Raw genomic sequence first — 14,637 nt, 5'->3', positions numbered from 1 at the left:
CGGTTTATTTGAAAGCCATGCATTAAATAATTTAAATTTTAGATACTAAGGTAAACTGATAAACCCAGTGGTAAATATTATTACACTTTATGTTATGTGACTTTAGAATTTCACTTTTAGCTTGAACTTCACATCACAAAAATATTCAACAGAGAAAGCTGCTTCAGAGAAGAATATTTTTAAAAAATGAATTTCATTGGCAAGTTCCCTGGAATATTTTTTTTTAAGTATTACACGGGTAAGTGCTCTCTGTGGGAGTGGAGTCTGCTCACTCTTTACCGATTTGCACTGTTCTGGTTTGATTGTTTTCATAGATTGGTGCCTCCGGCCTCTGTTTTAATCTGACTTAGCCTATTTCAAATAGACTTTGCAAATCCAAAGCCTACAGCAATGTAGAGTGAAGAGAGTGAGGTGTTAGAAAAATTTTTATTTATTTATTGCCCAAATGCTTAAAATCCAATTATTTTCACTGAACTACTGGGCATGTTTGTGACAATACTAGCATGTATTTGAGATTACATTTTAAATCCAAATTTGAAAAAGATAAATTGGAATGTGGACCTAATTAATTATTCACGTTTCCCTCATTATTCATTAATTCTTAGTTGGAAAGTGGAAACCTGACATTTCTTCTGTACCAAGAAATGAGTGTCAGAACTTTACATTTTACCTTGTGTGTGAAACACAGGATTTGGCTTTGTGTTCTTTAGATGGCTGCCTTATTTAGTTTTATTGCTTCATAAAAGCAAATAGCTATTTGCAAATGCAGGCCCTTCTAGCCCTGGGAAGGAATTTTGCACAGTAGTTTTTATATTTAGGATCACTTCTGAGATCTTTGCAGAATGCTGGCATTCCTCCATTGCTGTATTGTTCTTCAGTGTTGCCTTGCTCTTCAATTATTTCTATTTGTAACTCTCCAGTCCCGCTATCAGTATGGAAAAAAAAAAAGTCCAATATAACCATGCTGGTTTATTTCCAGCATTTTATTTACTGAATTCATTATTTTAAAATTTCACAATTGGGAATGTGCAGTTCAAACCATTCTTTTCATTTCTCTAAACTGATTTTTGCTGAATAGGGTAATAATTTGGGGGTAATTATTCATGAATGCTCATCTGAGAAGTAGTGGAAGTATTGCCCACTAAAAAGTCTAACTATTTGCTCTTTACTGAGATGCTAAGGCCAACGTTGTTGTTTGGGCAACATAAAGTTGCTCTAGTTCATCATGTTTCAAGTAAGCCACCTGGAGTATAATAAAATGCATGAGGCAACTGGCTTATAAAGAAAAAAAATTCTTTTCTAGTTCAGAGGTTTGTAGACATGAGCCAACTGCTTTGGCTCAGTTCTGATCATGGCAGCAGCTGGGAGTGGTAGGGATTAGATGTGTCAGAGCAAAAGGTCACGTCTCAAACCAGGAACAGAAAGGGGAGGACAAAACTCAGACTTCCATAACAATGCTGTCATGAAAACTGTAGAGGAGTCCATGAGAACTACCCTCTAGGTCCCCACCCCCAGTGAGCTAAGAACCTCCCAATGGATCCCACAGGTTCCCAATGTTACCACTCTAGGAACCCAACCTTTACCATTGGTGGACACTACAAATAGATTCAAGTAACTTAAAGTCTTGTATCAAGTTGATCACTGTATTCTGCATCTTATTCACTAAGAGAAACGTTAGGCTCTCTGCGTTTCTATCCTTAAGAATTTATGACCTCCCCTTTTTGTTAAAAGAAAAAAAAAGTATTCAATCTGAGATATATTCTGGTTTTAAAATGTAAGCACAGGGGCTGGGAATATGGCCTAGTGGCAAGAATGCTTGCCTTGTATACATGAGGCCCTGGGTTCGATTCCTCATCACCACATATACAGAAAATGGCCAGAAGTGGCGCTGTGGCTCAAGTGGCAGAGTGCTAGCCTTGAGCAAAAAGAAGCCAGGGACAGTGTTCAGGCCCTGAGTTCATGGCCCAGGACTGGCCAAAAAATAAAAAATAAAAAGAAAATAAAGCCCTAGGCGAATTAAAAAAAATAAAAATAAAAATAAAATGTAAGCACGGGCTGGGAATGTGGCTTAGTGGTAGAGTGCTTGCCTTGCCAAGGGAGAAGCCAGGGACAGTGCCCAAGCCCAGAGTTCCAGCCCCAGGACTGGCAAAAAAAAAAAAATGTAAGCACAAAGAGATTGCATGATGTAATGACGGACTTTAATTCTCGGTCTCCATTCTCTTTACCATGTTTCCACTCTGCATTTGACTTTTTCAAGGCTTGTTATAAATTGAAAAATGGCCACAGATTCTTCCCTTCTACATAACCACAGCCTTACAATGTGACTTTGTGGATATTTCTGTGGGTTTTTTTGTTTTGTCAGTCATGGGGCTTGAACTTGGGGCCTGGGCACTGTCCCTGACTGAGCTCTTTTGCTCAAGGCTAGTGTTCTACTACTTTGAGCCACAGCTCCACTTCCAGTTTCCTGGTGGTAAACTGGAGGTAAGAGTCTCATGGACTTTCCTGCCTGGGCTGGCTTTGAACCATGATCCTCAGATCTCAGCCTCCTGAGTATCTAGGAATACAGGCATGAACAACCAGTGTCCAGCTTTTTTGTTATTTCTTTGGTCTTGAATACTCTTTGATCTTGTCTCCTGTAACATGATAGGGAATATACTTTAGCCTCTGACCTTTGTTTCTGGTATAGTGTTCCTAATTTCCTGAATGATAAGAGGGCTAGGATCAACATTTGTTCTAATATTTGCTCTTTTGCCTTAGTTCCTGACACTGAACCCCTAGTTTCTTTGGTATTCTCTGGGTGATAAGACCATCTTTTCTTCTAACAAAGTGCCTCTTGGTGCAGTCTTGAAGAGTTCCAAGAGAGCAACTGGTTAGAGTTCACGAAAGACCAAGCCAGAGTAGAAGCTTGGAACTTGCAGTTAGATCTCTACCACATGCCAATTTCCAAGAAGGGAAGATGGAGTGGAGACTGAGTAACTAATAGCCCATGTCTGTAAGATGAAGCCTTCCTAAGAGTCTGCCGGCATAGACTTCAGGAAACCTCTAAGTTGTTGACATGTCCACGTGCTGGGTAGGTGTCTATCCTACTTCTATGGGGAGTGACACTCCTATGTTCGTGATCAAATGCCTCTTCACTTAGCTTCCTGTCTATGTTCTTTATTATATGATCTAAAAAAAAAACATAACCAGCTAAGATCAATTAAAATGTTGTTCTCTCTGAGTTCTATAAATACCTACAGCGAGCAACAAAGGCCAGCAGCACAGAAAGACTCCAGGAGACTTGATGCAAATTTCTCTTGGTCATCAATCATAATAAACTCAAGTCTTTGGGCAGAGGCTGTCCACTCTGGAACCAGGATTCATTGCTTAGGTGACTTCTAAGAAGGAAAGCCAAGGATACTGGCATTTACTAATTGCCATTTCCTCTGGAATAGGCTCTAAATAGATGAAATATCCTTTTGTTTATAGATCTGTTTCAACATAGGGCAACGTTGTGGCTAAAATAGATGGCAAATTGTCCAGGGACTTTAAGATTTCTATTCTGTTAAGATTTAAGATTTCTATTCTGTTCTATTCTTAGTGTCTGTGTCCTAGTGACAGTTACTCACGGGGAGTTATCTATTGAATATTTCCTGCCTCCGTTTGCTGAGTAGTGTCTCTCACCGGTTTTTCTTCCCCCAGGCAATTTCTCATGGAATGATTACAGAAAGACGATTATTGAGAATGACATGCCTCTACAATCCTCTTAAGATCCAAATATTTTTGATATCTGTATCTACCATTACCTATATTCCACATGGCTTCCCATAGATTCTACTGTACCCATACCCTTCAAACACTCATTCATACTCTCTAAAATTCTATTGACTCTCACCTTGGACAGAAATACCAATCTCCTCATCATTAAATGAGTTCCTATGTAAAAGCAATTAAGATAAAGAGTAGCACTCACAAGAAATAAATGAAAAAAGAATGTAATGTCCATCTGTGACAAACTCAGCATATATGGAATTGTTCTAGCCTACTTTTGAAATACATACACTTCCCTTCTTCTGGAGCCAGTGGGTCTCAGTGACTCCAGGGGTTGGCCTTATGAGTCGCTAAGTTTTCCTCCGCCCAAAGTTATCAATGACCCCATTTGAATGTTTCGAGATGTTTCTTTGGAAAGATGCACTTTCAGAGTGTGTTCTCTGATGAGCGTGAGATGCCTTTCCCAGTTATGGATTTCGTGGTGGATGAGCCATGATACTTCCTGGAGGACAAGGAAGAGAGCTTCTCTCTAGGAGCCAATGATCAGCTTCCTCCTTTACCTAAACCTCCCTTTTCCTTATTCTCCTTCCCAGTCCACCTATCATTGCCTTGAACACAGTTCATTCCCTTCTCCAAAGTAGAGATTATCCATTAGGGACAGGTTAGCCCATGGAAACCCCAAAGAGTTTGCCTATTCTTCCTACCATTAGGGAAGATTCAATCCTTAGGAACCCAAAGGCCTGGTTTTCCTCCTAGAGAAGGAAGTCCCAGTTCCCATGGGACATACACAGCAAGTATGGACTGAGGATATTTCCTGTCATATTCTTGGAAAACTATAAACTAGTCCAGGCTTTCCCTAGAATATATTGCTACCTTGAAAACAATTGGGACACACAACGTTTGTTTGCATAGGTATGAATGAACTGGCTTCTTGAATTCAATAGCTGCTTTTTATGCAGTGATATGGATGCAGTGGTTTCTACCTATCATGTGATTTCTGTCATTTCCTGACTGCTGATAGTGATGCATCGTAGTCAGGATGAGGAAGAAAGGAAGTCTTTTAAAGTCTGCAAAGGCTTTCTCTGGGCAGTCATGCTTAAATTTCAAATAATAAACATAATCAAAATCATGATCACGACATCTTTATTTTGTTACTCTACTTGTGGACACTTTATTCTCTTTAAAAAATATTGAGCTGTAAAACCTTTCAGATCTGGTACTACACAGTAGGCAGGTATAATAAACACCTACCATTGTGTGGTTTTTCCCCTATTTATTGTCAAAGTGATGTACAGAGAGGTTACAGTTTCATATGTTAGGCCTTGGGTACATTTCTTGTATTGTTTGTTACCTCCTCCCTCATTTCCCCCTCCACCTTCCCCCTTTTCCTCTCCCCCCATGAGTTGTTCAGTTGGTTTACACCAAATAGTTTTGCAAGTATTGATTTTGTAGACATTTGTCTTTTTATCCCTTGTCTCTCAATTTCGATATTCTCTTTCACTTTCCTAGTTCTAATACCAGTATATAGTATCCAATGTACTTAGATCAGATACAGTGATATTGCAGGTACAACCACAGGAAGGGGATACAAAAGGATCATCAACAATAGAAGCTACGGTTTCACATGGCATGTTGAAAGTAATTACAACCGTGATGTAACACTCATTTCCATAATATGGAATTCATTTCACTTAGCATCATCTTATGCATTCATAAGGGCATGGCTATTAGGCTCTTGTGATCCTCTGCTGTGAATCACGATATCTTGAACAATTAATCCCTATATCTCATTTTAATAGAGAATAGTGTTGTATCTGTGTCAAGATGTCACAGAGCTAAGCCAAATTGTACCCTCTTAACACCAAATAAGAGGCATGATTCTTGGTCCATCTCTTTGGATTTGGGAAGCAATACATTCCTTTCATAAGTGTATTCCTCTTCTCCACTTGCTGTCAGTGTTGAATGAGGCAAGAGAAAGCTCTACAATTCCCGGTAGTCATGGAAGCAGCTCACCTTTTAGATTCATGACTCACAAACCTGATATCTTTATTACAAATCTGGATGTTGTATGGTGCATGTCATGAGCTAGGGGAGGGGGATTAAAGCATAGACTTCTAAAGATTTTAGGGCAAACCTCTACTCTAATAGCATTGGCGTGACATTACCTTTTACTAGAAATGTAATGCTTCACTGTGGCTCATCAAGTGATTACAAGGGATCACAGAGTACTCACTGCTTTCCTACCTGAAGTGTTGTCTAACCACAAGCTGTACATGCATCACAGCAGTTCATCCTCAAGAGGAAATGTAGACATAGAGCTCCTGGCTCAAGCGGGTATGAGTAAGTTGTATGTGTATGGGGGGGGGGGCTTGGCTGCAAAGCCACCCTGCTTCTGCTGCATGCTTTCTCTTATGCAGTGCAGGTCTGTAGCCTTAGGTACAGCCCTGTGTAACTAGTTAATTAAAGAAGAAAAATTAAGGTTTTGTTTTGCAGATGGTTTTTCATGATATACTAGCAACAACTAGAAATGGACAGCCACACCATCACAACCCCAACTAGGATGAATGGAGAGAGGGAGAGTGGGGGAATGCAGTCATAATATTTGATATAAAGAGGTGAAAATGGAGCCTGATAACTTGAGGGGATGAGAGAGATGGAAGAGAATGACCGAAGGGGTGGCACTGAACAAGATGCATTGTACTCACAAATTGACATGTTGAGTTGAAACCCCTTTGGACAACTACTTAAAGATAATTTTTTAAAATTAAAATAAGTAAATTAAAGAAGGAAGATAAAACATTTAAACTCAGTTTGACTTGAAGCCAAATCAGTTGTAATTCAAATATCTTTACAGATGAGGTTACTGAGCTTTCTGCCACTGGTCTAGAAGTCTAGGCTTTAGCTGGGGATGTGGAAATGGCTCAGGGGTGAGCAACAGCTTCCAGAGCAGAAGCTTTTTAAAAGGCCTGGTTAAAGAAAAATGAATTCCTTAATACCGGCAAAGAGGACACATAGAAGAACGTGCATTGCCTTCCCTTCACCCAAGCTGTGAAAATTCTGAATTCTCATAGAGAAGATTTGTCGTCTCCAAATAAACGTGTATGCACCATCATTTCAGAGGTGGGAATTTGTGTGCATGAAAGAATAAACTAGAAACTGAGATACATGGACAGCAGCAGAAACATACTATTTGAGTGGTTGAGAAATTCCAGACATTTCCAGGCAGTTCCAACCTTTTACCTGTGTGACCACATTCAGTTGTCACCATTTGGGATAGATGCCCTTACTCTCTTCAAGGGCAAGGAAGCAAAGGCACAGGGAGGGCACAAAGGGCAGAGATAAGGGAGTCTCCTTTGTTTTTTGCAGGGGCAGGGGAGGTCTAAGATCCCCATAACGTTCCACCTTTTGATTCTAATCTGTTTTTGACCTTTCTGCCCAGCATCCTAAAAGCCATCCCTATTTCTTTATGATAAAATCCCATGCTTAAGGTCACATAAGTTGTTCCATGTCTCCTATCTATCTATATATCTGTTTGCCTTATCTATCATTATCTTTAAGTAGTTGTACAAAGAAGTTTCAAATACAACTTGTCAGTTTATGAGTACAGTGCATCTTTATCACTCTCTCCCATCATTTCAATCTATTTTTAATAAGCCAAGCATGGTGCTGTGTGCCTGTGATCTTAGCTATGTGAGAAGTAGAAATTGAGAGACTTATAGTTTGAGGCTAGCCTGTGAACAAAGTTTGTAAGACTCTATTTAAGAAAGAACTAAAGCACAAAAGAGATGGCTGTGTGGTTCAAGAAGAGGGCCTGCATAGCAAGTATAAGGCCTTGAGTTTAAGTCCCAGTACCACCAAGAACGAACTCAACAACTAAAGTAGAAGAGTGATCCCCATTTTCAGTAGATTTAAACACTGGATGGAGGTCCAGGCTCTTCTTGTTTGTGTTAGCAGCAGTGATTTTTCCATTACATTCTGAAGGGGGAAAAGAAACCTTTGAGGGAGCATGTAAATCTGAAGCAGATGCTGAATATCAGGGTTAGATATTAAACACACATGATCATCATAATGACATTATCTTTTTCTGCCATGGCATATAGATTTCTCTGTGAGATTCTTTTGAACATATCTGTTATCAACAACCATGGCAGTCACTGGAGCTGGTCAATGGTTCTATACAGGAGATTGATAGCACAGGAAGTCTCCTTGTCTTTGGACATCTCTCTATCACCGGCATTCCTCAGCACATAGGATTACTCTTGAGGGCAGCTCTGATCATACAGAATGACAAAAATGGAGATGAGAGTAACTGCAGAACCCCTGCCTGGGGCCAAGATGAGCATTCCTAAGTCCCCTGTGTCCTGAATGAAAAGCCACCTAATCTGGAGGTCATGTTTAAGGCCCAGAAAAAGTCAGATATTTTTCCTTCTGTTTGGAACTGTAAGAAGGAGAAACCACAGAGTAACGGTAAACTAGAAATCTTCCACTTTTTCTGACTGATTGGTAGCCAGCTGAGAATTTCTCAGGACTCCACTAACCACTACTTCCCCTTTTTTATGATGAGTTCCCTCTGTTCTTTTTAACTCCTTACCCATATGTAAAGCAGCTTGTACTACTTGACAGGCTGGAGAAGCAGTAGTTGTTGAAGAATCAATCAATTACTCCTTGGTAGGGAAGAAGGCAAAGATCTTTTCAAAGGTAGTTTGTGCAAGTATACAAAGCACACACGTGTGTCTGTGCGTGCGTGCATGTGTGTGTGTGTGTATCCTGAATGAGCCCTCCTTCACTACTGGGCACACATGCACCTGTGGATGTTAAAATCTCCTTTCTAGTATGATATGTGAACTTCCTAGAGACAAGCCCTCCTACTGGTAATAAACTACCTGGAGAAGTGAGTGATCTAGGGGAGTTTACATTTTTTGGTGGATTTTATCTGAGGTTAGGTTGGCTAGAACTTTGTTAGAAATGCCACTCTTTCTGGCAAGAGGAAGAGGAAAAGGAGGCCAATTACTTACAGATCCAAGGAAGTGAGGGAAACTTTAGTAACCTTAGGAATGGTACCACATTCACAAGTTGTAATTATCCCAAGGAGAGAAAATAATATAAGGATAAAGGTTCTTCAAAAGATCAGCAAAATTAAATAGTATAAAACTGGAAACTATTAAAAATAGAGAATCTCTTAATTTTTGGTTGACAAAATTTTCTTTAAATTTTTTAAAAATTTATTGTCAAAGTGGTGTACAGAGGGGCTACAGTTTCATGTATAAGACAGTGAGTACATTTCTTATTAAACTTGTTACCTCCTCTCTCATTTTTCTTCAACCTTCCCCCCTCCCCAACTCCTTCCCTCTCAGTTGTAGAACTGGCTTACAGCACATTGTCTTGTAAATATTGCTGTTGCATTGGTTTACCTTTTACCTTTGTCTCTCCATTTTGATGTTCCCTTTCCCTTCTCTAGTTCCAAGAAACATATATACAATACCCAGGGTACCAAAATCACTTGCAGTAACATCAGGGGTAAACCTTGGGGAATAAAGACAAAAGAAAAAGGCATAATTTCACATGGTATATTGGAAATAACAACAATGATAAACTACTTATTTCCAAAACTTGGAGTTCATTTCGCTTAGCATCATCTTATGTGTTCATATGTACATAGCTATTGAGCTATTGTGATCTTCTGCTAGGACTATCCTAGACATGTACTACTTATTACCAATGAGGGAAACCATAGAGTCTATGTTTTTTTGAGTCTAGCTCACTTCACTTAATATCATTTTTTCCAAGTCTTTCCATTTTCTTACAAGTGGGGCAATGCCATTCTTTTTGATGGAAGCATAGAATTCCTTTGTGTATATGTACCACATTTTCTTTTTTTTTTTTTTTTTTTTTGCATTTCTTTTTTTTTTTTTTTCTCAAATTTTTATTTTCAAACTGACGTACAGAGAGGTTACAGTATCATACGTTGGGCATTGGATACATTTCTTGTACTGTTTGTTGCCTTGTCCCTCATGCCCCCCTCCCTCCCCCCCTTTCCCTCCCCCCCGCCCAGTTGTTCAGTTCACTTACACCAAACAGTTTTGCAAGTATTGCTTTTGTAGTTATTTCTCTTTTTTTTACCCTGTGTCTCTCGAATTTGGTATTCCCTTTGAATTTCCTACTTCCAATACCAGTAACCACGGTTTCCAATATACTCAGATAAGATTACAGAGATAGTGTACGTACAAACATAGGAGGGTGATACAAAACATCATCAATAATAGAAACTACACATACACATAGGACGTTGAAAGTAGTTATAACTGTGATATATCACTTGTTTCCATATCATGGAGTTCATTTCACTTAGCATCATCTTATGTGTTCCTAAGGGTATAGCTATTGGGCCTTGTGATGCTATGGCTTGCCTAAACCTGTACTAATTATTCCCAATAAGGGAGGCCATAGAGTCCATGTTTCTTTGGGTCTGGCTCACTTCACTTAGTATAACTTTTTCCAAGTCCTTCCATTTCCTTACAAATGGAACAATGTCATTCTTTCTGATAGAGGCATAAAATTCCATTGTGTAAATGTACCACATTTTCCTGATCCATTCATCTATGGAGGGGCATCTGGGTTGGTTCCAGCTTCTCGCTATGACAAATTGTGCTGCGATGAACATTGTTGTGCTGGTGGCATTACTGTGATTTTGTTTGTGGTCTTTTGGATAGATACCCAACAGTGGGGCTGCTGGGTCATAGGGGAGTTCTATATTGAGCCTTCTGAGGAATCTCCATACTGCTTGCCAGAGTGGCTGAACCAGTTTACATTCCCACCAACAATGAAGTAGGGTTCCCTTTTGGCCACATCCCCTCCAACAATTGTTATTATTAGTTTTCTTGATATATGACATTCTTGCTGGGGTGAGATGGAATCTCAATGTTGTTTTGATTTGCATTTCCTTTATGGCCAGTGATGTAGAGCATTTTTTCATATGTCTATTGGCCATTCTCATTTCCTCATCAGAGAAGTTTCTTTGTAAGTCTTTAGCCCACTTGATGAGGGGGCTGTTGGTTCTTTGCGGTTTTGTTTTGGAAGAAGGTAATTTTTTTAGTTCTGCATATATTTTAGAGATGAGGCCTTTGTCTGTTGAATGTCCGTGTACCACATTTTCTTGATCCATTCATCTACTGAGGGCCATCTGAGTTGGTTCTATATTTTAGCGATGGTAAATTATGCTGCAATGAGCATAATTGTGCTGGTAGCTTTAGTGTGGTCTTGCTTATAACCCTTTGGGTAAATGCCCAAAAGTGGGGTTGCTGGGTCACAGGGGAGCTCTATGTTTAGTCTTTTAAGGGACCTCCACACTGCTTTCCAGAGTGGTTGAACAAGTTTACACTCCCACCAACAGTGTAGTAGTGTTGTTCCCTTTTGGCCACATTGCCAGCATCTGTTGTTTTTAGTTTTCTTGATAATGGACATTCTTACTGGGGTGAGGTGGAATCTCATTGTTGTTTTGATTTGCATTTCTTTTTATAGCCAGTGATGTTGAACATTTCTTCATGTGCCTTTTGGCCATTCTTAGATTGGAAGAAAATCTTCATTAGCCGTACAACAGACAAGGGCCTCATATCTAAAATATACGTAGAACTCAAACAAATTTCCCCCAAACAAATCTTCAAAGAAACAACTGCCCCCCTTTAATAAATGGGCTAGTGACTTAATTTTTTTTTTTTACAGAGCAAATACAAAGCATAAGGATACATGAAAGGAAAAAGTTGATCAAGTGCTGGAGGCTCACACCTGTAATCCTAGCCACTCAGGAAGCTGAGAAGCCAGTCCATGGAGACAAAGTCAAGAGATTCTTATCTCTAATTAACTAGCAAGAAACTGGAAGTGGAGGTGTGGCTTAAGTGGTAGAGTGCCAGCCTTGAGTGAAAAAGCTAAGCAAGAGTTGGAGGTCCTGAGTTCAAGGTACAGTGATCCAGTAATGGCACATGTGTACACACACACACACACACACACACACACACACACACACACACACACACACACATATCCCCAAGCCCTCAAACTTTTACTGTTCAAAACACATAGTAAGAAAATTTAAAAAAAACACTATAAACAAGGAAGAAAAATTTTCACAGCTCATAAATACACCAGATTATATGAAGAGAAATGGCCACTCAATAAGGTGACACAATACTCATTAAAGAAGAGGTGACAGCTTGGTGGCTCAGACCTGTAATCCTAGCTACTCAGGAGGCTGAGCTCTGAGGATCAAGGTTCGAAGTAAGCGGGGGAAGGAAAGGCCATGAGGCTCTTATCTCCAATTAACCACCAGAAAAGTGGATGTGGAGCTGTGGCTCAAAGTGGTGGAGCACTAGCATTGAGCATAAGAGCTCAGGAACAGCACCCAGACTCTGAGTGCAAGGCCCACAACCACCACCACCAACAACAAAAAAAAGTGAAGACTGAACAGAAGAATACATGAAAGAAGATCTTCAGAAATCTAATAAGGACTCGGGAAGATGTTCAATGTCATTTGTCATCAAGGAAATGAAAACTGAAATCACAATAACACCACAGTGCACTCCGCAATACAATACCATACTATGTACATACCCCTGAGACTGGCTAAGTGTTGACACAGATATGGAGCAACTGGGACTATCAAATGTTGCTCATTGGAATGTGACATGGTACAATTCTTCTGGAAAAGAATGTTTGGCCTCCTTTTAAACTGTTGAACAGAAGTCTACTATGTCATCCAGCAATTCCACTCGGAGTACTATGTCCAAACAAAGATTTATACATAATAAGCTTTAATATACTTTTATTTTATTTTACTCAGTCATGGGGCTTGAACTCAGGGCCTGGGCACTTTTCCTGAGCATTTGCTCAAGGGGAGCACTCTACCACTTTGAGCCACAACACCATTTCTGGTTTTCTGGTGGTTAATTGGAGATATGAGCCTCATGGACTTTCTTGCCTGGGTTAGCCTTGAATCATGATCCTCAGATCTCAGCCTCCTGAGTAGCTAGGATTACAGGTATAAGCCACCAGCACCTGGCACATGCTTTACTTTTAGATTTTTTAAATTTATTTTATTTTTTGCCAGTCCTGAGGCTTGAACTTAGGGCCTGAGCACTGTCCCTGGCTTCTTTTTGCTCAAGGCTAGCACTCTACCAGTCAAGCCACAGCACCACTTGTAGCTTTTTCTATTTATGTGGTGCTGAGGAATAGAACCCAAGGCTTCATGCATGCTAGGCAAGCACTCTACCACTAAGCCACATTCCCAGCCCCATGTTTTACTTTTATAATGATAAGTTAAACAGTCCAAATGTCTGTTGACAAGTAAATAGATCGTCAAAATGTGGTACTTCCACACAATAGACTATTAATCAGCAATGAAAAGAAATATACATGGATGTATGAGACAACATAGTGAATCACAAAATCTTTTCTCTTAGTGCTAGAAACCAGGTACCAAAAAGTCTGTACTATATACTCGTATTTACATAAATTTTTAGAAAATACAATCAATAGAGCCAGAAAACACTCTAGGCATCAAAGGGTTTCATGAAGGGTGCTCATCTGTCCAAACTCATTCAATTGCACACTTTACATATGTGCAGTATACTGTGCATAAATTACTATTTATAAGCAAATCAAATAAGTAGAATGCAAGAATAAAAATTATAGTAATATCCCAGATATTGATTTCTCTCAGATTACCTTACTGACTAGCTAGAAGTAACTTCTTGGACCCTCTCATCTGCTCCTTAACCTCTCCCTGACTGCCTACAAGCACTCCTGAATGAGGCATTCTGGGAGGGAGGTTCTCCACACACACACACAGAATAATTCAGTCCACTACCTGGTGTCCCCATCTCTTGCTGACCAGATCAGTCTTGTGCTGATCCTCTGACCCACAGCCATCTGAGTCCTGTCAATCATGGGATGTATGATGCTGCTGAGGTTTAAATATCTACAAAACAGGACTGATAACACTAAGCAGAAAATTGTGCTGCGATAAGTAAGGGTATGTTTGAATTTGTGACAGACTAGCTATATTGAAGGTCACAAGTGGTTGGGAATGTCATTATTCTATCTATCTATCTATCTATCTATCTATCTATCTATCTATCTATCTGTCTGTCTATATCTATCATCTATGTATCTATCATCTATCTCTATCACCCATTTACTTATCTATCATCAGTCACCTATCACCTATATGTCTATGTGTTTTTAAAATCAAACAATTTGGAAAGTCAATCTTTATTAAATAGGAATGGATTTTAAAAATTTTGTTATTAGTAATATATCTCGTGAAATAGTATATAGGTGGATAGAGGCATGTGTTACATCATGTCAAATTAGACATCACAGGAAACCAATCTTTTTCCTTTGAAAGGGATTTGATTCAGATTATGTACTTGAATAATTTCAAACGGAAATTGAGAATTTTTACAAATAGCACTAGAATCCTGGCAGAAGGGAAGCACCTTTTCCCCGCTTTATTGTCAAAGTGAAGTACAGAGGGGTTACAGTTGCATATGTAAGGCATTGAGTACATTTCTTGTTCAACTTTTTACCTCCTCCCTCATTTTTCCCCCATCTCTCCCCTCCCCCTTTTCCTCTCCCCCCATGAGTTGTACAGTTGGTTTACACTAAATGGTTTTGTAGGTATTGCTTTTGGAATTATTTGTCTTTTTATCCCTGTCTCTTGATTTTGATGTTCCCTTTCCCTTCCCTAGTTCTAATACATGTATAAAAAGTATCTAGGGTACTCAGATGAGATACAGTGATAGTGGGAGTACAACCACAGGAAGGGAATATGAGAGAAACAAAAAAAGGCTTGGTTTCACATGGAATGTTGCAAATAATTACAACAATGTTATA

Source organism: Perognathus longimembris, chromosome 11, assembly GCF_023159225.1.
Source record: "Perognathus longimembris pacificus isolate PPM17 chromosome 11, ASM2315922v1, whole genome shotgun sequence".
NCBI classification, from domain to species: domain Eukaryota; kingdom Metazoa; phylum Chordata; class Mammalia; order Rodentia; family Heteromyidae; genus Perognathus; species Perognathus longimembris.
This window is presented reverse-complemented; position numbering follows the sequence as displayed.